This window comes from Lathyrus oleraceus, chromosome 7 (genome assembly GCF_024323335.1).
Source record: "Lathyrus oleraceus cultivar Zhongwan6 chromosome 7, CAAS_Psat_ZW6_1.0, whole genome shotgun sequence".
Classification (NCBI taxonomy): domain Eukaryota; kingdom Viridiplantae; phylum Streptophyta; class Magnoliopsida; order Fabales; family Fabaceae; genus Lathyrus; species Lathyrus oleraceus.
In genome coordinates, this window is record NC_066585.1 from 73,468,418 (window position 1) to 73,496,306 (window position 27,889).

Sequence of the window (27,889 nt, forward strand, 5' to 3'; positions counted from 1 at the left end):
GGGAACCCAAGCTGACGACGTGCTAATATAGGATTGTAGCTGATCCCACCACATGTACCAAGAAGAGGCACATTAGGGAATTCACCATAATAATCAATAATCTGCACAGTATCATACACGCGATCATACCAAGAGATATCGTCATTAGTGAGAGACATGAGTCTCTGAGACCACCGTAGACATCCCTTGTTCTCCTTGAAAGCAACTGTCTGCGGCAAGTGAGAAATAAACCACTTATACAGCAGAGGCAAACAACACACAATAACTCCTCCACCCTTTGCATTCCTCAGATGCAAAGAGAAATAGGCATCACCCAATAGAGTCGGAACGGGATTAAGAACTGAAAAGATCCTAATGGCGTTCACATCCACAAATTTGTCGATGTTGGGGAACAATACCAAACCATAGATGAGCAGCACAAATAAAGCCTCAAAGGCATCCTTACTCCTGGCCTTCCCATAAACGGTAGCTTGAGCAATGAGGAACTCAGAAGGAAGACCCTGAATTCCACCTTTGGTAGTCAGATTAGCTTTAATCAAAGCTTCATCTATGTGCAACAAGTATGCAATCTCTCGAGAAGTCGGAATACTCTCTAAGCCACTGAACGGCACCTGATCCAGAATCGGGATCCCAATAAGATGAGCATACTCCTCAAGCGTGGGCAACAACTGGAAGTCTGGAAATGAGAAGCAGTGATACAGAGGATCATAGAACTGAGCCAAGGTACTCATCAGCCCTTCGTCAACTTGAGTAGTCAGAAGAGGCAGAAGCTTCCCATAACGAGCTTTGAAACCCAAGGGATCTAATACATAAGATGTCAGATTCCTTAACTCTTTCACATCGGGCTGTCTAAAGCTGTACTTCTTTGTATGCCTTTTTGGTCTTTCCATGTCTGAAAATTTTGCAAATAAACCCTTTAAGTTCCTTGAAAATTTTCTTATTTCTCTGATGACATGAATGCAAATGAATGCATGAATGCATGAATGCAACAATCACACTCAAGGATCAAGCAAGTCACACCAGACAAAGGTCATGGGAAAGCTCATTGTATCCCTAATATCAATCATCCATTTTGGTGGATTATGGTTTTCACCTTATCAACACCCAAGTTCCATTGATATTAACAATACATGAACCGACTCAATCATTCTTAATATCAACCATCCATTTTGGCGGATTTAGGTTTTCACCTTATCAACACCCAAGTTCCATTGATATTAAGGATATTTGAACGACTCAACCACGAATCACGGGTTTGCTGAGAGTCACGAGCATGGAGTCCTGGTTAAGAACCACCCAAAGGGAGTGTACTAGGGTTTAAACCTGCCAGACATGTTCTACCAGAGGTTCCCATAATCATCATCCCATCTTTCGGATATTATCGGAGGAACAAATACTCGTATTCCAAAAATATTCTCAAGAGAGACTCTTATGAGTGTAGTATCGCGTAACAATCGCATCAGATCTGACATCTGAATGACCTCCGCACTACGTCCTAAAAAATAGGCCAAGATGGGTTTGGTAAACTACGGTCCTTGGCTTCTAAGGGACATGATTGAAAGAATAATGCCTAAACACAAATAACTTGTGTGACATTATTAATCCAACATGACCTCCACCAATTGAATGGACTCGCAAGTCAACTTGTTAAGGAATACTCCACACAAGTCGACAAGACTATGCCATTCTCCTATCCTAGAGTGCACTCGAGTTCGGGTATAGAACTCATCTCACAGAGATCACCAAAGCAAACATCAATTGTATATCAAGCAATTCAAACATTCCAATCAATACAGTTATCCCAAATTGTACAAAAATATGTCAAATAACACATAAACAAATATCACAACAAGGGTGAAAAGTAGGCAAAACCACCAAGGAAAGTCTAATGTATTCCCCAGCAGAGTCGCCACTTTTCTGTAGCGGTGTATTCGTCACTTTATGATTTATTGATTAAATCAAAAGCAAAGCATACAAGGAATCGAGTCGCCACCGCACTTTTATTTATCCAAAGGATTGGCTAAAAAGCGAACAAAAGCCTAAGAAGTTTTACACGTAGAAAACTAATAAAAAGATCAGAGAATATGGGTAAGGGGTTAATTACGCAATGGGAAGGTGTTAGGCACCCAAAACGTCCTAGGTACTCCTAGGGAGCCCTTTTCACACTTGTTGTACAAAAAGTTTATTTGTTTATGACATATTGTGCAAACATGATTGGGAAGATGAGAAAAGAATGTACAATTTATTATTTTTGTGTTTGAACGGATGAACCCGTTGCCTACGTACCTTTCCATAAAAGGTAAAGGATCAAAATGCCGTAGTTCGGCTAAAAGATTTCCAAAATATCAGTGGGTTCATTTTAAAACAAGAGCACTAAGGCTTTTCATTATCAACGGGAGAAAACTCAACCAAGACCAACAATCCACCATGCAAGGATGGCTTCAACATACTAGTGAGGGGTTAACCCTATAATAAGTATGGAAGACTTACAATCAACTCACTAAGGATGTGGTGAGATTTACATCAACCACTATGAGAATTGAAACCTATGGCTAATGTATGAAAACATATCAACAATGGACAAAACCACAAAACAATTGAATGGGTGAAGTTAATTGATTATGAGTATTCACAAAAGGATGGTCAAAGTATGATTAAGATTCAATTCAGAAAGAAGTGTTATGAAAATGAAGTTTGAAAAGTCAAGGACTTAAGGTCCAGGTTTCTAATTTGAAAAGACATGAAAATGTTTGCACACTATGTATTTACAAGTTTCAAAAGTCAACAAGTAAAAAGGGGTTTTGAAACAAAAGGATGTGGATGAAGGAGTGTAAAACTTCCTAGAAGTTCACCTCTTGAAATCATATAGAAGATGATTCAAGTGTGTCCTTTGGAATGAGGCAACAATGCAAGTAAGCAAATGCAAAGCAAGGTGATACCGGATGCCAATCAATGGACTTACACCAATCTCACAGACAAAGGTGGATACTGGATACCAATCAATGGATTTACACCAATCTCCTAAAACCAAACAATGATACCGGACGCCAATAAATGGACTTATACCAATCTCACAAAACAAACACGGATACCGGATACCAATCAATGGATTTACACCAATCTCCTAAAACCAAACAATGATACCGGACGCCAATAAATGGACTTATACCAATCTCACAAAACAAACACGGATACCGGATACCAATCAATGGATTTACACCAATCTCCTAAAACCAAACAATGATACCGGACGCCAATAAATGGACTTATACCAATCTCACAAAACAAACACGGATACCGGATACCAATCAATGGATATACACCAATCTCCTAAAACAAACAAGGATATCAGATGCCAATAAATGGACTTATTCCAATCTCCTAAAGCAAAACAAAACATGGATATCAGATGCCAATCTATCTGGACTTATACCAATCTCCAAAGGATGATCATAGGAGTACAAATGCCAACAACATGGACTTACAATTGCATCCTCACATACATCAAACAAATAAAAGCAATAAGCAAAGAGGGCATAAATGGCCAATGAAATGGTCTTACACTCAATCCCTTCCAAATCATAGGAACAATGGCCAATGAATGGACTTACAACTGATTCCTCAATGGACAAACAAGGATGTCACAGAGATACGAAATGATGATCATACAATAATGAACAATTAATGATGATAAATGCACAAAGCACACAAGCAAGCATGCACAGATGAATCAAGCAATCAATCAAGCAAGTCAGATAGCACACACTATATACAAGCAATTAGGCTCAAACAAGGGTTAGACTTTAAAGTCAACTAGAATGGGGTAAGTGGTGCTCTTAACCTTAACATTGAGAGTTAAGGTGAAGCAGATAAAGGATATGAGGGGTGTGCCTCATGGCTCTTATCCCTGGTCAGGGAGAGCATTGAATGATAGAAGGTGTGGGAGTTCAGAAAGTTGGAACTCTCTCCACAAGTTAATGACTCTATAGATCTTGGGTTAAGGTCCACAATGCATCAACATGTAATGTGAGCAAAGGGATGACACACAGAATAGTAGGAGATGGACTACACATCTCTTTTATCTACCAATTGCCTTATCAAAGGACTTTTCCTGCTTGGGGACAAAAAGTAAACAATCACAAGCATTGCCTCTTAAGGAGGACTTCAGACAGGTGCCTGGCCACATAACAAGCCAGGTCTTCCAGACTACATGAAGAAGAGAAATTATACCTAATTGGTTAAGCAACCAAGCAAAAGCAAGTTCAAAATGAACTTAAGCAACTAATGTACCTGTGGAAACATCAAACAAATCAGTATACTATACAGACAAACAACCAACAGTTAAGGCAACAGACAACCAATATAGGCAAAGGCATAAGCTACAAGTCAATCCCAATTGAATCAACATCAACCTAAAAAACACACATTAGTAATCAAAAGCAAATATCAAATGCTCTCAAGATGAGGCATCATCAATTGTGTAACTTGCATGTGCAACCTGAAACAAAGCTTCAAACATGAGAGGCAAACCACTAGGACAAAGCCTAGGGTCAAAGGGGGAGAAATAATTCAAAACAGAACATGAAAAATGACATGAATCAAGCTTAATCAATTAGGAACAATATCCAAGTAGTCTCATATCAATAGCATCAACCAAGTTCATTTCACAAGGCACATAAGGTAAAGCATGCAAGTTGAAAGCTCATTGAAGCAAAAAGAATGAACCAATGCATATTAATTCCAGAATGACTCAATAAATCTCAATAAAAATCATGGCTAAACAGTACACATCAAATGATCAACACACCAAAAATCATGGCATTTGGACAAGTATAAGCATGGCAATCAAATTCATCAAGTCAATGTAAGCATAAACAAGCTCAATGGAGGCACAAATTGATACATCAACTTAAGGCAATCCTAAAACAGAGATGACATGTGATAAATGACTCGAACCAAAGCCACAATAAACTTCAATTTGTCTAGAAAACATGTGTAAAATTTCAAGTTCATATGATAAACATCAAGCATTTCACAAATCATGGAAGTTCAACACTCAACAAAACATAACCAACCAGCAAGAAAAAATCTCAAACAAATCAAAGATGGATCCAATAATTCCATAAAAATTCATGATCAATCCTAACATCCAGAATTAGTATCATGCAAAAAAATCACATCATTTGGCATTTATTTGGCATGGTAAATAAAATCAGCAAATCAAGCAAGCAAAGGTGTGACACACATTATCACACCTACATTAAACAGATCATATCTCAACAACCAGAAATGCCAAAAATGCAAACTCTATACCAAAATGACCATTAGGATGTCTAGTTTAAGCATGTCAATTTTCACATTCATTGGATCAACCATCATCATTTCACAAAGAAAATGGTAAGCAAGGTACAAGATAGCATATGCATGAACAATCCCTAGGCAAATATAAAATCCAACCGAGCACAAATTCTGGAAAAATAACCAAAAAATAGTAGACCTGATAAGGAACAATGTGCAAAAAATCTCATGTGAATTGGATAACTATTTATGGAGTTATGATTTTTCAAAGTGAAAGGAAAAATGAAAAACAAATGAACAAGCATACATGAACATGGATAGAAAATGTGAAATAAAATGCAAGGCAATTGTTGGAAATGTCCAACAGGAGGATCGAACCACGTTAAAATTTGAAAGTGGCGCCAGGTTAAACGCCGCGTTTCATTTAATTGAAACGCTGGCCAATCAGAAGCCGACACTTGGACCAATACATGAACAATAACACCAAAACACATGCAAACAGCGCGGGGAAAGATCAAATAGGATTCTGGAACTAAAACCCTAGCACATTCATCATGTTCTTGAGCTCAAGAACAAAAGTTCATAGAAATTCACAATACGCATATCATTGGACTCGTCTTCCATTATACATTATAGATCGATGATTATTTTAACCTAAATCAGCACAGGTTCAAAGAATCGAGCAAAGCAAGTTTCACATGTCAAAATTAAAATCAACATAACTACTTCAATATTGCATGAAATTAATGGATCTAAAGTTCAGCATGATCAGCATTGAAGGATCTACAAGATGCATACATCAATTTCATGTATTATAAGATTCGAAATCTAACCTTGTTGGAGAAACAGAAGTGGAATCGTGCAATTCAAGCTTGGAAAAGCTGAAATAGATCCTCCTCAAAGCTTAGATGAATGAATGGATGAGAAAGAATAGCTCAACAATGCTTGATTTATCCAGAAATTTCAGCTGCCATGGATGTGCATCAAGGTTCAACAGTCTCGATTCTTGCTGAATTCTTCAAGATCTTGCTTCAACAATCTTCAATTATGCATATAGATGATGAACAAACCAAGAATCATGCAATGTTTATGCAGAAAATTGAAGAAAAAGTTTGAGAGTAAAGTGGAGAAAATTTTCAGATATGAAATTATAAAGTTGTTGTTATGATTTTCTGTTAGGATTATGGTTATATACCATATGTTAATCATGTTTAGCTTAAGCTCTAATCAAATGTTAAGTGAATTAGGGAAATGGGAGTGTTTATGCAAAATGGCAAGTTCACCCCTCACATGTGCATGGCAATGGAACAGTACCCGAGTCTCACTTGGAATGAGTTTCAAATGCTGTTTGGAGGCAAAGGCAATTGCTAGAAAATGAAAACAATGCATATTTTTCAAAATGACCACTTTCCCTCCAAAATTCAAATGAAATTCCAATGAAAATGCCAATATTTTTATGATGATAATTGATGAAAAGGAATGCATGTTTTGGATAGTAGAGATCAATAGAGAAATGTTCCAAAAAGAACCACTCCATTTGGCCTTATGGTTCAAAAGTTATGCAAGCTTGAAGTTCAAATTCCATTGACCATGATTTGATCATATCTTTTCAACCACAAATGATAAATTAAAGTTCTTGGACTTTTTGGAAAGGTGAGGGCAAGATATTCAACTTTCATGTTGGACAAAATTTCATTTGAAGCTTTCTTGACGATGTAAACTTGAGGAGAAGACCCTTCCATTTTAGGCAGTTTGAAATTACAGGTCACTTACTATTTTTGGAAACTTTTCATCTGACCTCAAATTCTCCAATGTTGATGTTTGAAATGTCAAATGAGACTTGTGTGGACATGAATGAGGCCTCTCTAACCATCTCCCACCTTCAAATCCATGATTGAATGCACAGTTGACTTGTGTTGACTTTTCTAGGATTTCAATTGACTTGGCTATGCTCAGATGAAATTCAAGCCTCTACCACTTGAGATCTTGATTCAAAATGATGTCATGGTTCATTTGAACTCTTGTGAATGATCATGGTGCCCAAATTCTTCAGAATGGCCACCATCTATTGCTTAATGAATGCCTTTGACTGGTTTGACCTAGTGTTGCTTCATCTGCAAGTAACAAGGTTAGATGACATATTTTTGTACTTTTGGTTAGTAAACAAATGAAAAGCAATGATATACAAATGCTAAACATGCTTGGTGATCAAGAACCACTCCCAAAAGATGACCCACCCACAAGGAAGGAGGCAAGGTGCACAATGATCCTTGAGGCAATGATATAGTATGATATGATGCCATGAGGGATCTTAGGGACAAAATTGGGGTCTTACACTAACAACCATGGATGGCGAAGGATTCCCGTCCCCTATTAACTCAGACGCAGTTAAAAAAAATACTTCGCATAAAATAGACCCGTTGGACGATAAAAAGAATAGTCCAGGCAAAAAAAGGGCATCCCGACGAACCAAAAAAAAAGAATAAAGAGGTTCGGGCAAAAATTAGGGATATAAAAAAAGAGTGCACCCGGTGAGTCGAAAATCCAAAAGGGCGGCTCAGGAAAAAATGGGTATCCCGGTGGATTGAAAACCCGAAAAGGGGGCGATCCAGGCAAAAGTTAGGGAATAAGCGAATGACTGCGATCTGAGTTCATCAGTGTTATATCACCGTTTCATTCAATCCGGCAATCTTCGAAGGTTAAAGATCGACTAATCATCCACTTCAGAAAGCAAGATGAGCAGAGCGTCTTGAGGACATACGAGCCATAGCAGAGTCGAAACTCGGTGGGACCCCGTATCCCCGTTGCCATTAGGATAGTTCTCTTTTTATAGCGATCACCTCTTTTCAGGGATCAGCTTCCTGATACCCTCGCCTATTCCTGGCACAAATTTTCTCCCCAGTAAGAGTCGAATAATTCAGTTAAAGAGCCTCTTTATTATTCATTTATCAGTTTGTTTGCAAAAATGTCCGAATTTTTGATAAAACATATTGCATATGAACATAATGGTGGCTTTTGCAGATGATTTGCACAGGAAAACATTTAAAATTGCTTTGAATGTGCTTAATCCTGGACGGTGAATTCAAACCGAGTAATTCCCCCGAGGCATACATGTATTTTTGGTTGCAGGTCACAGGAACCGGATGCCAAGTCATGAATCCTCATCCCCAAGCGGTTGACAAAGTCTCTCCTTAGCAGAGCATGTTCCCAGCAGAGTTGACAGTATCCAGACTATATATCCCCAGCGGAGTTGACAGTGTCAGACTGTATCTTTCTAGCAACAGCGGAGTGGTTGCATAACCAACAGATGAGAGGGTGGTGTTCCCAGTGTTCATCTCATTCCCCAGCAGATAATTTTTAACAGATTTGTTAATCCCCAACTTGAGGGCGATTAGCAAGTTCATATCCCCAGCAAAGGTCGTTTCCTACGACATTTCCCCAGGAAGTGTTTTCCCCACAGATTCTCCTCACAGAGCCTCGCCGAACAAAGTTTCCATAGTTGATACTCCCCCCGCAAGGTCAACTTTTCAAGCAGCCAATTTATTTTTGGTGGCTCATTGGTCCCGGCAGACGGATCATTCCCCACAGAGCATTCAAGAATTGATACAGCGATATGTTCCCTACCGGAGTTTGCTTCCCCAAGCAGATTTCTTTTTACACCATGCATAACATTTGCATTTTGCATGCATATCATATCAAGCATACACATAAGCTGATAAACAGGTTCTTCCAAGCAGACTGAAGAATTACTTTACAACCAAGGTCATGAGATCCAGCCAGAGGATCAAGCGTGAGTGATCCAACCTGAGGGTCGTTTTGAAGATTCAGCCTGAGAATCGTTTTCCAATGATCCAGCCTGAGGATCATTTCGAAGATTCAGCCTGAGAATCGTTTTCCAGTGATCCAGCCTGAGGTTCATTTTGAAGATTCAGCCTGAGAATCGTGTTCCAGTGATCCAGCCTGAGGGTCATTTCGAAGATTCAGCCTGAGAATCGTGTTCCAGTAAGTCGGCCTAAGGCTCAATTTGAAGATTCCCCAGTGAAGTCGCCTACAAGCTTTATTTCCCTAACAAGCCCAAGTCTAATTGAGGAGTCGTTACAACATGTTCTAGCCCGAAGAATATGTACGAAGCCCAAAAGTGGAATATTCTCGAAGCTGCATATCTAATATGAAGGTTGGGTGTAGATTTCAAAAGAGGGTCAACCAGCGCATGCCTCAGATGCGAGATCCTAATGATGGGAATTTATCATCAAAATAATCCAGATCTAGCCAGAAGATCGAAGTAGATTCAGCCAGAGAATCGAAACAAAGAAGATCTAGCCAGAAGATCGAAAATCGCAACAATCCAGATCTAGCCAGAAGATCGAAGTAGATTCAGCCAGAGAATCAAAGGAAATAGATTCAGCCAGAGAATCGAAACGAAGGAGATCTAGCCAGAAGATCGAAGAAGATCTAGCCAGAAGATCAAAATCGTATCCAGCCCGAGGGTCAAAATTAATATCCAACCAGAGGACTAAATTGAGTATAGGTTCGGCCAGAGGATCGAAACTCCAAATTAAGCCAGAAGACTGATTCAGATCCAGCCAGAGGATCGGAAGAAAAATAAATAATGCGGTGTATTTCCGCGTTTTTGTGGTATTCTCGGAGCGCAAATTTTCGGTCTATCTTTGGTATTCAAGCACAGCTCACCCCGTTTGTCTGATAAGCTGTTCGCTTTCATCCTACTCGGGTTAGCTGATGATTGAATAGTGGCAGCTGTAACACCCCAAAATTTTCCCTCCTCATTCATGCATTCATTTAGCATTTCATATTGCATTTCATCATGTCAATCAGAATTAGATCCAAGAAACTTTATTTAAAATAAAAATAAAAATAAATAAATAAATAAAATAATATATATATATATATATATATATATATATATATATATATATATATATATATATATATATATAATAGAAAAAACTTGGACTTGGACCTCTCTCATTTGAGCCCACAAAGCCATGAAAATCAGGTTATAAAAGAGGGAGATCAGACAGAAAAAGGAAGAGAAGCAAAATACTCTAAGGTTTCCTTGGAACAAAACCCTGGACAAAACCTGAAGAGAAACCTGACAGAGAACTCAGAGCAACCCCCAGGCAGCTCTGAAAAATTCAATCTGACTCACACATTTTCATCTCACGCAAACCCTAACATTGCCTTGCAAACCCAGCCGTGCCATTTGATTTCAACCGGTCTCTCCCATCAGGTTTGCCTCATTCCCATAATTTTATGCTCTTAATTTGGATCATCTGAATGTATGAGGTATGATGGATGAATTTCATTATGTTTTTGCCCACGGGTTTAATTATGCATGAATGAGTGAAACCTATGCCTTGAATGTTTAATCACATGATTTCTGAAATGTATGCCACAGGGTTTGAGGTTTCTGAAACCATACTGTTATCCATGAAAAAAATGCTTATCGTGTTTCACTAACCCTTTTAATGAGTTTTTGTGAGGACTCACAGACTCTTGCAGAGATGGTTTACGTGGTTTTCCCACTTTATTTGTGGGATACCCCCTGGAGGTTCATTCCGATTACCTGTACTGACTCACCTTTCTTTGATGGCATTAGCTTGGGAGATCCCTGGGTTTCTTACTCCTTTAATTGCTCTTACTTCGGATCTTTATCCGTGTGGTACTTTTACCTCTTTTCCGCATTTTATCGCTTTCTTAGCTGGAAGACCTCGATAGGAGGCATTTATTTTCTTTTGTTTATTTACTTCTGAGCCCCTTGTTGGCACATTTACTTTATACATGTTTGTTTTGTATGTGTTCGTATCCCTGCAGGTAGCGCGGTTCCTTCGTCAAGGACTGCCTTTTTGCCCTTGAGCATCCCAAACCCTAAAACCCAAAGCAACACGTTAACTCCTTCTACTACAGGCGAGTAAGTCTCCAAAGGTCGAGCATCCGGTAGATTGCGTAGTGACGTCGTTCGTCCAAAACCCAATCCATAACCCCGTAGTTAGCCGAACTACGTTTTGCTCTGATTCTCAGGCCAGATGAGATACATAGGCATAAGACGCGATGTCTTAGCGAGCACAATTACCCAACCCATAGGTCAGCCGAGCTACGAAGACTCTGATTCTTATATTCGGATGAGATACGTATGCAGTGGATGCGACATCCGCACGAGTCATTTTCATTTAACCCTTCTTTTTTTTTAGTAAATAACACATTAGATAAACCCACACCCTTTAGACAAGAACTACAAAAGTGGATCCCGTAGAGTACTACAGATGCGTAGGGGTGCTAATACCTTCCCTTCGCATAACCGACTCCCGAACCCAAGATTTGGTTGCAAGACCCCGTCTTGTCCTTTCCTTTTTCAGGTTTACTTCGAGCGTTTCCTTTCCCTCATTTGGGATGAATAACGCACGGTGGCGACTCTTCTGTCATTTTCTTTTGCCGGTTGTTTTTTCGCGCACTGTATTTTTCAGGTTGCTACACATATATGACATAATCAACATACCAATTCCAATTCATTTCAAATACCTCCCCGTTACCATTCAAATTTAACATGTGTTTCAACTAGTTCCCTATATGGTGCATTCTTAACCTAATACTTTGAATTTGAAGTAGCTCAGGAACCAATTAAAAATAAATTGATTTACTTTACCAGATTAAGACCATAAACATAACTATTAGACAGGAAAAAAATGGGACCACAAGAAAACATAAACAATAACAACAACTAGGGTTCAATGCATGGATCATGAGACGGGTGGGACCAGATAATAAACAAACTAGAAAAAGGACCATAAATACATACATGACACAATACTCCACTTCTTCATTATTATCCTAAAGTGAATATGCTTTTGTCATTTTCGAGCATTTGTCAAACTAAGTTATGATTGAGCTTCAATTACTTCAGAAGTAGTGAAAACCACAAACGATTACAAACAATTGAGGATTGAATAAGGAAGAATTATAGATGCTCATTCAAAAATTTAGGGCTCATACAAAGGTGGAAGAGTGAAATTGAATATGATTTCACATTACGAATATAAAATATAACATGAAGAGTGTCAAATGGTTGAACCTTCATGTCATACCCCAATTTTGTCCCTCATTCAATAAACCAATGCACTCATAAATACATTTGCATCATCTACACATCATAGCATGCATTTCATATCACATAATGCTTAAAATATAAGTCAAAATAAATTTTTGGATTTACAGACAGACTGATCGAACTGATCCTCAAATGTACGTGAAATAAGCGGGCGGAAAATTCCAAAATCGAGCTTGCATGCATCAATTTTACTAATCAATGTTTCACATAGTTTAACCTAGTATGTTCATTCTATTTTTTCGACTATTTTTTCAGTCGTATCTTGGTCAGCCCGGGCCTTTTAACCAAACATTTTTTACTTCAAAATTTGATCGAAATATGTTTGTTTTTTATAAGTTTATTTCGCGTTGATCATTTTGGTGCATTCAGTTTAATTTTTCGAGCGTTTTTGCGCCTGATTTTTATTCATTTTGAGTCCTTTCATTTTCTATGTCAAAATGTTCGAAATAATTAAATAGATTTGTCTATGTTTTTATTTTGATTATTTAAAATAATTTGATTTTCTTTTGATTTAATTATTTCAAACTCATTTTTCACTAAATAGCACAGGGGTATTTTTGACACTTTGTAATAAATTAAAAGCCCTAGTTTCTCTTATATATAAGTTAACATTTGAAGGTGACCAAAAAAACCCTAGCCTACCAACCAATTGAAGAGGTCGGCACACATGTCTCTCAATTTTACAAAGCAGTTAATCACATTTTGATGTATCTTAATCATCATGCGTGGAAAAATAAATGAGAAAGGTTGAGGTTCATATTATCTCTATCACTATTCACGCCCATTCATCCTCCCTCTTTCTTATTCATGGCTTAATAGAAAATAATTTCTTTCAACAAATGAAAAAAAGTTTGTTTGTTGGTCGATTTTAGCGAAAACTATTTTGTCTAAATTGATGGAAAAACATTACTTGCTACCCAAAACAAGTGAGGAACGGGTGTTTGCATGACATTGAATGGATTACTACATATCAACATTCATGGGAAAATATCACTTATCTCAACTCACACGATTATGGGTGAAATATTATTTTGCATCATCTCGAGATGAAATATCTTTAGTTTTTGAAAAGGTTTTTGAAGATCACACAACGGCTAGAAAAAGAGTTTGATATGTTAGCAACATGTATTTTTCTCAGTGAATCTTGGCAGAAGATTCTTTGGCTAGTCTTGGCAGTAGATTCCCCAACAGATTCGCCATCTGTCGTACCTAAAAAAAAGAACACGACGCTCGTGAAATGCAATCGCACGCTCGTGAGATGGACTAACAAAGTCGTCATCGAACTTTATTTATTCCCAAAAAGGGGAAATATCGATAAAACCCAAAAAGAACGACTATGATATGGTCGTCGCAACCAAATCAAGGTTCGGGAGTCGATTAAATAAGGGGAAGGTATTAGCACGCCTCATGCACGTTATACTCAACATGAACCATTTGGTTACTTGTGAGAGTTATTGTTAGCTTAGAAATGTTAGGCTTCTCGAGTTATTAAATGGGAAAAGAAAAGGACAAAAGGTTTATTTTTTATTAGGGTGCCTGACGAGACTTTGAATCTCGCTCCTACGTATCTCCAGGTGCAATGGAGAACTCAAGGCTACGTGGTTTTGGGTAGAAAATGTTTCTTTGTTAGTCATTTTTAGTAAAAGTTATTTTATCTCAATTGACGAAAAAACATTGCTTGCTATTCAAAACAAGTGAGGAACGAGCGTTTGGATCATAGTGAATGGATTTCTACATATCAACATTCACGGGAAAATGTCACTCATCTCAACTCACATGATTATGGACGAATCATTGTTTTGCATCGTCTCGAGATGAAAACATCTTTCATTTGTGAAAAGTTTTTTGAAGTTCGCATAGCGGCGAGAAAAGAGTTTGATATGTTGAATTGTTTTTGGGTTGGAATTAGAGTATTTATGACTTGCAAACTCTTACAACTTGGGTATAATACTCGGAACCATGACTGGACCTTTCACTCAAGTCATATTTTCCTTCCAATTTTGTTATAAAAAGGGTTTGAATATTTGCAAGTGTTTCAAAAGGAAGACAAACACTTAGGGTTTGCAAGCTCTTACAACTTGGACCTAGTGTTAGGGACTATGACTGAAACTTACTCCCAGGTAGTATTTTCTTCCAATTTATTATGAAAGAGAGACGCATTTGAAATTGTTAGTGAAAGGCAAGTATTTATGACTTGCAAGCTCTTACAACTTAGGTCTAACACTTGGGACTATAATTTGACCTATCACCCAGGTAGTCTTTTTCTTACATTTTTGAAATGGTCAAAGTTGTTTGTTAGTCATTTTGAATTTTATTTAAAAAATGGTTTGACGTTGGATCAAGCGTTTTATTTGTATGGCAAATGAACTGAAAATTATTTGAATTGAAAGTGAAATGGTAATAGAGTACAAGTTATCAGACAAGTGAATGTGAACACAAAAAGGAGCTCATTGAAAGAAGACCCAAGAGAAAGCCATGAGACCGGAAACCAACTGAAATCGAAAGCAACTGAACTTACCTCTAAAGATAACTTAAAGTGGATTCATGTAGAAATCACTTTATAAGAAGTTGATCAAAAATCTATGTGTCCAAACAACTTTCGAAAGTTAAATTGAATTTTTAACTCCGAGATTATGATGTAATAAAAAGTAGCAACAATTAACTTAATAATCTACTTAACCATTGAAACACCCAGTTAATCAATTAACAAAAAATTAATCAAGTAATTACATACTAATTCAAACAAATAAAACATACAAAAGATAAAAAATAAGAAAATGAACAAGAGGAGATGCAAATTACAAACAAGGTGTAAGAATTGGTGGGCTTAAAGATCAAATATTGTAATGGCCAAATAACAATTTTTTTTTAAAACTAATAAATATAGTAATAAATCAATAAGAAATGGTAATATAAGAAAAGAGAGGCAATGACGGAAATTTTTTAAGATAGAGCATAGTTTTCTCTTTTTTTCAAATTCAAACAAATCCAATGATAAGTAGACACATGGTAGGGGAAAGAAAAAAAAACAAATAATATCCTTCTTCTCTCTCATGCCTGACGTCGTGAAACATACAAGAGCATATAAACAAATTTCTTTGTCATTTTCAAACCCTCTCTCTCACGATGCTTCTCTTAGTTCTCTCTCGTGGAAAATGAAAAACCAGAATCAAATCTCAACAACAAAGCAAAATATTATAACAAATCAAATCAAAAGAACAAAAGAGAAATAAGTAATAATGAGTGTGAATATTAACATCGGCGATGACTAAGCGTTGTTATTGCTTGACATAGTTATAACTATTAGTGTTAGGTGTATGGTGAATGCAACCCAGAATGATCTTGAACCAAACTCTTTGGTGGTTTGTCAAGTCCTTGGCACTAGGACCTTTATCATCATCAAGATTAGTTCCAGCCTTAAAGATGATAAAAGTTATTTTTGCTTCCCTCTTAGCATTGATTTTGGCACTGTGAATTCTTTTTCCTCTTCCATTATGCAAGATTAAATTAGCAAAGGATTTTTCAGTGATTACGATCTTCCTGTTCATAACATAGGAAGTTATCGTTTCCTTTTCCGCAGTAGCATGCAACCAAAACTGCTTTACAAGTACTGGGTAAACTGGAACCTTTAATCTTTCGAAGAAGGAGTTCCATCCTTGAAAGGACAAAGTCTCAAAGAAATCAAACCCATTTTCTTTAAGATTTTAGAAGTCAACAATTGTTTCATAGAGGACCATTAACTCATTAACCAGAGTATTGAGAGTTAACTCAGGAATCCCTTCCATAACAGGATAGTTTTCATCAGCCATGGAGCGACTCGAAGAAATTTGTTGTTGAATCTGTTGTTGAGGAGCAACCATTGTTGAAGTTGAAGGAGAGGATGAACAGTTGCAGAGAATGCGTTTTAAGTTTGAAAGAAGAAAGTGTTGGAATAATATAATGTGAAAATGTGAGTGAAGTGGGTTTATATATTTTTTTTTTGTAATGATGATAAGGTAAACATTACGCAGTCATGGGGGGAAGCATAAGATATTTTAACCTAATTCCAAGAATTGTGAAACCCAATGTGTCACGATATTATCACGCATGCTCAGAAAGTGGAACACCTACCACCACTTAGAACCATATGATATCAAATGATATAACACACATTTAATACAATGACTGTTCAAAATTAAAGAAAAAACTGTGTGCACAAATTGATAGCTTTTCACAAAGAAACAGACTTATCAAATTGTTGTAGCATTCTTGTTTTCTTCAAGTCTCCAAGTCCCACTTATATAGCATAAAAAAAGAGACAGTTGGAGGGCAAAATGAGGAAACCAAATAGAACGGTTGTTCACTGTTGGATGGTGAAAGGAGTGATACTGCATACTGTCTTTCACCAACAAAATCAGTGACAAGTATGATGTATAGTACTGTCCTTCACCCACAAAATCAGGTAGTGGAAATAATATTGATTTTTACTATGTACTATTTGATCACGTACCCATTCGGTCTTATATCCAAGTTCATTGGCTTCTGATGAAAGTTGATAAATCATTAAATGAAGAAACATAAAGATGGATTCAGAAACTTCAGAATCTTCGGTCAAAATCTTGACAATGTTAGTAGTCTTCCTTGAGATCTTCATTATTTTTAGAATCTTCAGAGTCTTCAGAATCTACAGTCAGAACCTTGATAACCTAAGTGTCTGACTTTAGATCTTCATAATCTTCAGCTAAGTAACAGAACTTCAAAAGCTTGACATTCTTCAGAAGCTTAGTGATCAGTCTCATATCCAAAAGCACAAATTGAGAGAACGTTGCAACAACAACATAACGTCTCCTCAGAAGCTTCTTAGAAGTGAATCAACACAGAAGTAGAAAGGTCATTGCAGCAGTAACTTTGAACATCTTTCAGAACTTCTTATGACTGGCGCAAAAGTGTAATTAGAACTCATTATTCAGACACTGATGACGTTGCACGTCATATAATCATAATCAAAACTGGTTATTAAAGCTACACAATGAAAAACCATTAAGGTACCAAAATTGTTCTCACACAAATACAATATTGTTATCATCAAAACTCAAGGTATAAATGCAGAATCAAATCTTGTTCTAACAGTCCATGTGTTAGTAGACATGCATCAATTTAGTTTTGCCAAAGAGTAATGAGTTACATGAACATTAAATGAAGCCCCGTGATGGAATTGTTTCTTCATTTTTCTCTTGACATATGAGCTGAAAAGGTAGAGAGTAACGTGACGATTATTACTGTGAACTTTAGCGTGCTTGAGCCTTCTTGTGTTCCCAAGATGAAATTTAACCGTTCATTTGCACCTGCTTCTTACTTTCAATGTGATCTTCTAGATTATCTTTGCCTATATAAGGTAAAGGATATTTGGGGAAAATTTTGCAACCTATTAGATTGAACATCCCTTATTTCTTTTGAGTTTTTCCCTATTCGCTAAGAATGCTTTCTCAGGAGTAACCGTCATCACATATTCAAAGCTTTCAAGCCTCAACCTTCAGTCTTCACATCTTTGCTAGTTTCTTTATTAAGAAAAGCGACAATACTATCATCATAGAGAGTAATTCATAAAGTAATACTTCCTCTTCTTTGAAAAGGGGAATGAAGTCTGAATCACATTCCCCTTCTTCCTCTACTGGGATTTTAAACTGAGGATTCAAAAATGGATGAAGTGTCTGGAGATTTTCTTTTAGGTGAAGTTCCTTCCAGGGATCCTTCAGATGCTCTATTTTTTAGAGAAAGCTGATGGGGATGAGAGTTCTCTCTAGAAGCTGCTACCCCCCCCCCCCCCACTTTTCTTGACTAAGGCGAAAATAGAAGTTGACAATCAAAGGAAGGAACACTTCAGAAGCTTCATCTAATTATATATACAAATGAATGGTCATAATCCCAGTGATGTTGAAATCGCACGCTATTTAGAGTACAATGGGAAATCTAACATTGTGTCTTAGAGCAGTCCCGGTGATCACTTTAAAGCCGATGAACTGGCCTAATAGGAATTTGGTTAATTGAGCCATATAATGTCAATAGATACCACTGGGTGGCTGCCGAAGTGATAAGGACTCCTTCTACCCCAATATTGTGAAGGCTATAACAAATGCTGCCATAACGGATGACAACCTCTGGACTGGTCGATTCTTCCCATAGGCCCGACTAGGAGGATATGTAACTTTTTGAAGGGCTACTCAGTTCCTATGTATGAACGCCTCTTCACCAAATAAGGTATTCTTTTGCCTTTTTTGATTTCGAGTTGGCCTTGATGAACCGTTAGAGGGTTTCCCCCTTGCAATTTCACCTGAGAGCTTGGGCTTATATGAAGGTGTTTCAACTCTGCACCGAGCGTAAATCTTGGAAATATTTTGTGGAGCTATTTTTTTGATCTTTTTTATGCGGCATGCAACTCCCAAGATGATGCATGGGATCAAAGATTGATCTTTCTTCGCCCTTAGGTCCCTTGATTCAATTTTTCCACCAATCATTGGGGTAACTTCCTTGAACATTTCAGGTTAGTGAAACCTGTTACTCCCAAGGCTCACTTTTCCTTTTGTTTGTCTTCGGCTCAGTGTGATGTGCTCATTCTTGTAAGAGCGGTTTTCTGAAGTATTAGTCTAGAGCTCATTTTCGTCAACCTCTTTCTTCTTATCTCTCTTGGCCATGTCCTCTATCTTCCGATGAAGTGAAAATGAAAAAGGGTATGTGTTCTTGGTATCAAATTCTCGACTATGAAGAATGATTTGGTCTTGAAGAAGCACCCATTCTTTTTGAATGAAAAAGAAAATTGACACTTTGTGATTATTAATGCCCCTGGTCTTGCTGAGAAGTAGAAACTCTTTGGTTGGGATGGAGAAATAGAGCCTCCCTCATTTTTTACAAGTGTAACTTTTGTTTTACTGATAACATGGATCAGTTGGAGAAGGATCTCGCATTTGCCAAAGATCAGGGTCTAACGAATGACTTATCTGGTCGAGTGACAACGACTTTTGCTACTACGGCTGTTCTTGCTCTAGTGATCTAGGCTTCATATATGGTTGTTGCCCCAACGACTACTATTCGGGGTATGACTCTTGATGTGGAACGGCCGACCACTATGGTGTTCGACTTCTCTATCCTTGATACTTCATATTCTTCTTCCCCTGTCAAGATGATACAGGATCATAACTCGTCCATTATTGTTTAAAGAGGTTCTTCCAAGCAGGTCCATTTGATGTAGGGTGCTGAATCAGAGGCTCTAACCCATTTCTTTCGGTTTCTTACTATTCTTCTGTGTCGGGTACCCGACACCCCGGAGGACTTGCTACTGTCGTGGTCACTGAGGACTTGGCTTTCATCTGAAGTTTATTTGTAGCTGACAAACAGTTTTTTTATAAATGTTTCCTCCACATTATTTAGGATTAGATCCCTGGTTTTGATGGTAGTTGTTGGTCAGGACGACATGCTAGGCTATGGAGACCTTTATAGGGAGCGGGAAGAGCTGAAAGATAAGTGTGAGACCCTTGAGCGAGAAAATTCTGCAGTTGAGAAGGAGTTGGCCGAGTTGCAGGGAAAGGCCGAAGTTACTGACTCTTTGTAGGAAGAAGTGGAGTAATATGGTTCTTAGACCACTTTGGAGGATCAGATAACAAAGCTGAAGGCTTCTCTTGTAGAGGGAGAGAACCCTTAAAAAAAGACTTTTGAAGATGCAACTTAAGTGTGTCATGAATTCGAATCGGATCTGAAAGTTCTTCAGTAGAAGAAAGACGAACGTTCCAAATTTATGAAATACCTTGAGGAAGACTTGGGTGCTGCATGGTAGTATTCTCTAGAGTCCCTTCAGTGGGCTATGAAGTTTGTGTATCGGGTTCGGGATCAGATGTTGAAGTAGGCGTGAGAATTTTGTATCGACCTTTCTATCACTTCTGACCAGATGGATTCTTTTTGAGCTATTCTTGAAGAGGATGCCGGAGGTGGCTCGGGTGCTTTAGAGTCGGGCACTAATGTTTGAGGGTCTTTTGTTCCATTTTTGATTTGTTTCTACAAAATTTTATTAGGCTTTGTGCCTTAGTTTGTAAACAATATTCATATGTACTTATATTATTATCACTTACATGGTTGCAGTTTTCGGTTTAGTGTTACATTATTTTCAACCTTGGTTTCCAACAGGATAGGAGTTGAAGAGAGCCAGGGTTTGCTTTTGAGCTCTGCAGTTTATGTAGTTTGTCTACTACAAAGAGCGGTAAATAATATTTGCTTAAAATATAAATAACTTTAAACCTTCCGCATAACCTTGTATGGTTGCTTTGTTAATGAGCATGTCGTATGAGGATGTACGCAATTTCTTAGTGAAATGATGGGCCAACTGGAAGTAAGTATAATACAGGTGTACTTCCACAAGTGAAACATTGGTTTGGATTGACGTGTCTGTACATTGGACTCGTAAAGGTGAGACATGAGATCAGCTTCAGGCGTTTATGTTTTTAACCACACCTGTAATGAATTAGCACAAAATCGATTATACATGGCTATGATTTGAATCATATTCATATGAATAAGGCATGAATCCGATTAAATGCAATTATGCTTTGAGTAATACTTACAGAGGAGGGGCATGAAGCTGACTAGATGCGACAACGCTTTTGAAATGCGCTATGCGTCATAGAGGATCATTCACAGGCCAAAGGTAAATAATCCTCGTCCCTTTCCCTGAGGTAAAAGCTCAGATCGAGGTGGACGTCTCCAGGCTCTACCACTCATATCCCTTGATTGGATAGATCCGAAGGGAGGGTGTCATCTATGCATGTGCGTGTAGTTCTTTGGCCAGGGGTGTTAGATTGTTGTAGTCGAACATGCAAAGCGTATCTGACAGCACGCATGAGGGAATTGGTTGTTGTGGTCGAACGTGTAAAGTGTCTCTAGAAGCCCCCTTGGACTTTTCAGGCGCGCTTGACATTATGGGTATCTGATTGTTGTACTCGGACGTGCAAAACGTCTATGACATCACCCCTGAAATATTTAGGCGCACTCGACATTGTGGGAATTTGATTGCTTTAGTCGAATGCATAAAATATCTCTATCAGAACTCCTGAAATCTTTAAGCGGACTCTATGTTGTGGGGATTTGATTCTATAGTAGGACGAGTAAAGCGTCTCCGACAACACCTCTGAAATCTTTAGGTGCACTCAGCGCTGTAGGAATTTGTTTACTTTAGTCCGACGTGTAAAGCGTGTTTGATAACATCCCTAAAATATTTAACTTGGACATCAAATGTGCTGGTGGCACCCAAGATTGCTGTTATGTGCATTCAATCTGTGGTGCCCTAAAGAGAGGACAAAACAGATAGCAGAGCAGCAAAAAAATACAATAGCAATACATATGTGTATATAGTTTGCATTTAACAATTATATTAGTAATTGTAGCTAGGAAATATATTTACAAATACATTAATTAAATACGGGCGCATGTGTATATCAACCAGTCTCCCTCAGATGTGTTATTTGGGCGGCTCGATTGTCGGCTAATCTGGGGAGACAAAGCGCCCAACATCGGAGATGGTCGACCTCTGATGTGTCTAAGGTGCTTCTCAGGGTCGAGGTAGACTGGCGTCTCCGACCATTATAATTGGAGATCTCTCAATTCCGGCCTCGTCCTACTCGAAACCGACTGATGTGTTTGGCTTTGCGTCACGTCACACCTATACAAGTTTTTTCTCCGACCATGTGTCGTGCGATTCTTTTGGAGTGAAGTCGGCTTGTTTCCTGCATGCCGGTGTTTTAAAACTTGGAGTTTCTATCTATTCCACCGGGAGTCACCTGAGTTGCCTACTTCTATGTACCAATGACATTCAACTCCATAACTTCATTTTGCGCGGTGGTAACATGGCCTCCAAGGGATATTTACGATGATGAGACATCTGACTAGGATCGGTCAAAGCAATATTCGCGCGACAAATTTTCTTGGACATGATTTATGTTATTATCGCTTGAATTTAAGCTGGATTTAAGCCTATATATGTAGAGATTTCTCTGCGAGCTTCAGTCGGATTGGGAGATCAAGGTTCCCTATCGGCCTAAACTCAAATTGGATCCAATCGGTCGGAACTCCATAGTTTCAGGTTCATATATAAAGATACACGTTGACGTCATCTCACGGTAACGAGAGACCGAGACAAACAAACGATCAAAATTGGATCCAAATTCTAGGGACTCAAACGCTTGGGATTTGAGGTCTCAACTCCGTGGAACCTCGATTGTCTCGTCAGAGACGCTTTTGGATTTTGGATAAGCGAAACAGACTTGACCTCATTTAAATTGTAGAAATCAGAAGTCGATATCGATGTCAAATTTGGTCTGAACGAACGTGGATGAGTTTTGTGTTCGATTTGTCATATCTTCATTCGGAGGTTGAAGACAACTTCACACCCAAATACTGAATGCAGAGACGGAGAGTTGTAGAAAACGCGAGAATTAGAAGTCTTTCCTACAAACGACGTCGTTGTTTCGCTGCAGAACAAAAAATGGATGAGATTGCGAAAACTACGGCAGAGCGAAGCTTCCTAGGCGATTCAGTGATACAGAACCTTGGATCAGAGGTTGCAATCTTGACGCTTCTATAATCAGAGAGGTTAATCTTTAACTGATGTTGCTAATCGGTGTCGATCTTGAATCAACTTTGCTAATCTCCGATACGACAGATCAATAAGGGTACTTGCATAGTTAGCACTCCAACATCCAAATCAATTGGGATTCAAGATAACTATAATGAAAGTGGAGGTTAAAGATTGTGTACCTGAAAACTGTTAAGACATTTATATCTTGGTAATTTATATATTGGACCAGATAGGGTAAATGGGCCTGATTTTACTGAGCCTTTGGACCGCAACAGAACAAGATCAAAGTTTATTTAATTAATTGTCCAAATTTTAAATTTTTTAACTTTAATAATGATTAGAAAATATATTTTAGAATTTTTATGAATTTTGGAGGTACAATCTGATTTTAAAGAAGTTGAGCATGGCCCAATTACAACCCAACCAACGAATTATTATTTTTCGGTAAGTTACTATCCACACTTGCATAATTACCTTCTACGATTTTTCAAAAATAAACTGTGGATTCTAAGAATTAAGAGTTAAAATTTCAATGACGTAAATGGTGTTATAAATAATTACTAAAGAAATATGTGTAAAAACATTACTCAATATATAATGAATTCTAAAATGTAATATTAATTTTTTGATTTTTTTTATTAGTTTAATAATAGTACACTCTCAATATAAAAAAATTCTACATTCAATTAAAATATCAAATAAATAATTTAAAATTTATAGACTAATTTGACAAGATACATGCACAATCTTTTTCTTTTATTTATTTATTTTATTCTAAATGGAATTTGATACCGACAATATACTAAATTGAGATTCATGTCTATATCCAAATAGATTTTTTATTTTGTTTTCCATATATAGCATATGGAAATAATTAATAATAAGGTATACAAAATGAAATTGAAGTGTGCATTGTTGGGACATCACAATGCCTTAAGGTGTTATAAATCAATGTCAAGTTCTATATGATCTTCTCTTGTTCCTCTAGACAAAAGGGACAAGGCAATTCAATGGTTTAAGGGTTATGTGTGGGACCACTAGGTAGTGGCTCATAGTGTTACCTATGGTATGACCATCCCCAACCATGTTGTCTCCAAAGATGGGGGCTCCATTCCCTTTCATTTGAATCATCAGATCTCTTGCACTAGAGAGGAATAGCATAATTTCCAGCAACAAAGGAAAATACCTCACATAAAAATTATATAAATGAAATTAATTACTATTATGTGCTTTAGTATAAAATAATTTACACGGTCAAATATGAATTGTTTATAAGTTATCATTTATCCGTCAATCAATCAATCAATGTAATTCAAAATTATTACATATAAGTCTTTATTATTTTTTTTGTTATAAACCAAACATGCACAATTATAAAAATTAATTTTTCGAATTTGAGAGACATTGTTCAATCTTTTAAGTGAGAGTTTTGCATGTAGGCAATAATCAATTGATGTGAAAAATTATTTTAGTTGATTTTTTTATATTAATAAAAAAATTATAAATAAAAAAAATATTTTTACTAAAATATTTTTATTATATATTGATCTATTCACCTTGTAAGTATAAAGTAAAAAGTATTAAATAAATTGATAATAATTCAAATATTACTTGACAAACATTACGGTTTGTCATAACCATTATGTGTTTATTGTTATTTTAAATATATTTGAAATGCTTAATTAATAATATATTAATTAATTAAATAAATGCAATGTTTAATTGATATTATTAAAATTAAAATGTCATAAATATTAGAAGTAATATTTTTTATCGAATGAGTAAGGTTGTTATAATAAATATAAGGGTTAATAAAATATTAGAGAATATATATTTTATTAAATTAAATGAATGTAACATAAATTCAATTAATTTTTTTAGCACAAGGCATGTTTTTGGTTAAACAAATTAACATTTTTAACGTAATTTAAATATGATTTTGAATAGGTGTATCAAATTGTCAAGATTAGTTTTTACAAATATGTTGTGGATTTAATTTCATGATACAAAGGCAACTCTTCAATAGTCATGGTACTTTCAAAAATAGATTTTAAAAGGTTTTTAGGTTAAGATTTTTATTGATCATGTATATAGATGAATTAAACATACTTTATTACACATCTTACTTAATATTAAGTAACTTATGCAATGATATTATAATTAATTACGACAATTAAAGGATAAGACAATGGATCTTACCAAAACTAAAAAATTCAATGATCCTGTCTTGTTGTTATTAGACAAATGTATTTCTTCTCTAGTAGGAGAGGAACAATAGAACATAATTATTTTGAATTACATTGATTGACGGATGAATGATGTAGTTGAATTGACATTTGATAAATGAGTTAGACGAATAAAGTTTATAAATAATTGATATTTGATATTGTAAACTTCTTTCTATTTTTATGAGCAAACTTCTTTCTATTTTGATAGTGTAAACTTCTTTCTATTTGACAGATAAATACATATTATGAGCAAACTTCTTTCTATTTTTATGTTCTTTATAAAAGTATGAAGGAGAATGCCCTTCTTTGTTTTCATGACTCTTTTTGATGAAACAGAACATGACTACATGTCCGTCTTTATTACAACAATTTCATATTAAGATCGTATTAGTAATTTTTCGGTGAGTAATTTTGCAGCGGAAATAAAATAATAAAATAAAATCTAAAAGGATATGGTTAGAAAGATTACACCAGAGTTTTATACATGTTTGACCAAACTTGGCATAGTCCTATCCCCAAGAGATATTCTTGAAAGTTTGACTATAAACTTTGAGATTTTGAAGGTTATCCCTAACCAATTGCATCTTTGATCCCAAGTTAAGCTAACTAATCGTTTAGAGATTTATGGATGTCTCAACAATAAAAACAAAGCTTTTTCCGACAAATCTTAATAAATCAAGAATCAAGATTTTATGAAAGCTTTATCTCAAGAACTAAACTAAATTTCTTAAAGGTAACACACCCTGAATAATATAAATGACTAGCACGACCACATACAAAAATTTCTTCCTCACAAGTAAAGTTTCACTTACTAGCACTAAGACATTCACAAATGAATAAAAATATTTTCTAAAGAGAGGGAGAAAGATAAATTCCAAAGACATGTGAAAATATTGGAAAGTGGCGAGGTTAGATGTGAGGTCATGTCTCTCTTATATAATAGTTGAAAAAACCAAGAAAGGAAATAATCCATGGACCGAATTTATTATATAATTGATTGGCAAAACATCCCAATTGATTAGACAACTCAAATTTAATCAATTGGCATGCCCAAATATGAAGGTTTATGTAACGGTAATTTTTTTGAGATTAAGCTATCGATTAACTTAACTCGTAAAGCAAGAGTCATCATCGCGCTTTTATTGTTTCCAAAGGAAAATAGAAAAAGTACGAATAAAACCCGAAGAAGTTTTTAAAAACAAAACTAATAAAAAGAGAACAAGGGTCAGGGGGTTAGTTATGCAAAGGGAATGTATTATCACCCTAAACATCCATGGTACTCCATGGGGAACCTCTTTGAAAATATGTATATTTTGGTTTGAAAAGGGTGTTGTTTGTTAAAAGATTGGAGATATGGGAAGAGAAGTATATTTTCCTTATTTTTGTGTTTGCCAAGACTTTTGAAGTCTCATGCCTACGTACCAACAAAGTGCAATGGAGGATCAAAACCTCGTAATTCGTGGTAAAAATAACAAAGGGAGTTTGTTTTGATTCTTTTTTTTTTTATGGAAAATACATTTTGTCATTTTAAGGAGAATGTTCAACTAGTCACCCATAAGTATGAGAAAATGCATCTATTTTAAAGGTACTTGAAATTTGATGAGGTGGTGACTTCATTGGGTTTTGAAGAAAATAAAGTTGATCAATGCATCTATCTTAAGTTTAGTGGGAGAAAATTCATGTTTCTTGTGTTATACGTTGATGATATTTTGCTTCCCAGTAGTGATCTCGGTCTACTTCATGAGACCAAACTTATGCTAACCAAGTTCTTTGATATGAAAGATCTTGGTGACACATCCTTTATGTTGGGAATTGAAATACACAGAGATAAATCATGTGGTGTACTTGGCTTGTCACAGAGGGCTTATATTGATAGAGTCCTAGAGAGGTTCAATGCATAACTGTAATCCAAGAGATGTGCCAATTACTAAAGGAGACAAATTCAGTAAAGATCAATGTCCTAAAAATGAGATTGAGCGGGCAGAGATGAACGAAAAACCCTTTGACAGTTCATTGGACAGTCTAATGTATGCTCAAGTATGCACTAGGTCTGACATTGCTTTCATAAGTGGCGTCTTGGGACGATACCGGTCTAATCCTGGGAATGATCATTGCATTGCTGCTAAGAAAGTGATGAGATATTTGCATAGATATAAAGAGTATATGCTTGTTTTTAGGAGAGTTGACAACTTGGAAATAGTTGGGTATACTGACTTTGATCTTGTTGGGTGTGTTGATGATAGGAAATCTACTTCTTGTTACATTTTTCTGTTGGTTGGAAGTGCAATATCTTAGAAGAGTAAAAGAAAACTCTTGTTGTCTCTTCTAGCATGCAAGCATATTTTATAACTTGTTATGCTACTGCCACTCATGTTGTTTAGTTGAGAAATTTAGTGACTGGACTTCATATGGTTTATTCTATTGCACAACCACTAAAGCTTTATTGTGATAATAATGCAATTGTCTTCTACCCTAAGAATAATAAAACTTCTAACTATTCTAAGCATTGGGAATTGAAGTATTTGACAGTCAAAGATCTTGTAAAGAAAAATGACATTATTGTTGAGTATATGGTACTGATTTCATGCTAGTTGATCCCCTAACTAAGGGACTTAGGCCCATTATGTTCAAAAACCATGTTGA